Source organism: Meleagris gallopavo, chromosome 21, assembly GCF_000146605.3.
Source record: "Meleagris gallopavo isolate NT-WF06-2002-E0010 breed Aviagen turkey brand Nicholas breeding stock chromosome 21, Turkey_5.1, whole genome shotgun sequence".
In the NCBI taxonomy this organism is placed as follows: Eukaryota; Metazoa; Chordata; class Aves; order Galliformes; family Phasianidae; genus Meleagris; species Meleagris gallopavo.
Genome location: NC_015031.2, coordinates 5,851,358 through 5,853,269, shown reverse-complemented (window position 1 = coordinate 5,853,269; position 1,912 = coordinate 5,851,358).

Sequence of the window (1,912 nt, the reverse complement as noted above, 5' to 3'; positions counted from 1 at the left end):
CTGAAAACCCATCCTTTAATTATTTTATGGAGGTTAATGTTGCTGTAGTAGAGTAGTAGCTTGGTCTTAGCAGTGAATAATAGGTTTCAGTCGAAACGAGTTTAATGAAAAATTAATAAAGCAACTCAGAATGGCTGAGTTGCATAAGGGCTGGTGATAATGTTCGTGATTTTTACTGTTGCTTTAGAGGTTTTGTTTTGCAGCCAGTTTCCAGGAAGCAAAGCCATTTTTTCTCCTATTGTTTTGTCCTCTGTGCTGGGAAGTTTACCTTTACTGTTTTTTCTTTCCTTTTTTCTTTCTTTCTTTCCCCCTCTCTAGAAGAGCTCAAGTGAACATGAGGTAAGCAGATTGCAAGCAGAGATACCAGCCAGTGTCTTTCCCTAGAGAGATTCTCTCCTCCCTCCATATAAGAGTTTTCCAGGACCTCTGCTATGGCAGGGGGTGAAGGGGTGATTGCTGCTCGTGTCTTCAGGCTGGGCCTGGCCAAAATTATTTGTGGCTTTGTGCTTATGCCTTGTGCAGGCTTCGGGTCAGGTCAGTTTGGTAGGGAATGTGACCTTATGTCTCTACTGCCTGTTGTCTGGGGGGATTTTAGCTTCAGTGGCTGGAGGATCAGCATCAGAGCACCTGGGGAATATGGCTCATGGGCACGATGAACCTTGCAAGGCTGCAGTGGTGGATCTGCAGATGTCTCCTTTTGCGGGTCCCAGCACTCACTGCTCTGGAAGGAGAGGAGGAATGCGAGCATCAGCAACTTCTGCCTTTAACAGAGAAGTAGGTTGAGGTTGTGGGGCAGCTGGAGGTCGGCATTGAGCTCCTGAGTGAGCAGACGGGGTGGGCCAAGCCCTGGTGTGCAGCTATGAGCGGATTGAGGGTCTTCACTCTGCTTGTGTGTTGTGACAAGATTGCTTGAAAAGTTCAAGGGTTAAACTCTTGTTTTTTGAAATATAGCATCTCTGTTTTGTTCTAACTGCCTGCTTATGACTCATCACAGCCTTAACTTTCTGAAGGAAGCTGAAGGCTCGAGGGAATTGCATGCATGCTTCTATCTCTGCTATCCTACTGCTGAATATAAAATAAGGAGAAGAATATATGTGAACATCAACATGGCTTTTAATGGCATGGTAGCTTATTTTTTCTGACTAAAACATCCTGGTTAATTAAAGCTCAGTATGATGAGCATGTAGCTTGTTGAGTATAGGAAAACCTGCCTTGCAGGGAAATTGCTTTTCTTTTAATTTCCTTCATCACTCCCACATATCAGCAGGATGTGTGCATGCAACGGATGCAGTAGGAGAAATAATTCAATAAAACCTAACATTCACTACTTGGCTTTTACTCATGACAGCCTAAGATACAACTTAATTTGACTGGTTCTAGAATTTCATTGTTAAGTGTCGTTCTGTGACCTGGCTGAAGAAAGGGAGTCCCACTAAGATTTGTTCTGCAGTCTGTACTAGCTCTGACAATCTGCTTCTTCAGAGCCTTCTGCCATCTGGATACAGAGGTCCACCTGCAGCATACAAGGAACTGTTAGATAACCTCTGTTTACAGATAATCCCTTGGGAAGGATGAAGAATCTCTAAACAAGTTGTGGGGAAAGTAGTTCAAATATAGGTATATGAGTCAGGCTTTGTGGGTCTTCTGCCAGAAGTCCTATGTAATCAAGTTAGACCTCTATAATCATGTTTTGGGTAACCTGATCTAGCTGTAGATGTCCTGTTCATTGCAGGGGAGTTGGATTAGATGACCTTTAAAAGTCCCTTCCAACTCTAAGCATTCTGTGATAGTCCATGGCCTGGACAGCACTAACCACATGTTTGGTTTTTCTGCTTCTGTGTCTGACCAGAGTCTGTGTATCAAGCAGAGATGTAAATAAAACTTGTACCCTGTCTTTGTTTAAAAACAAAAA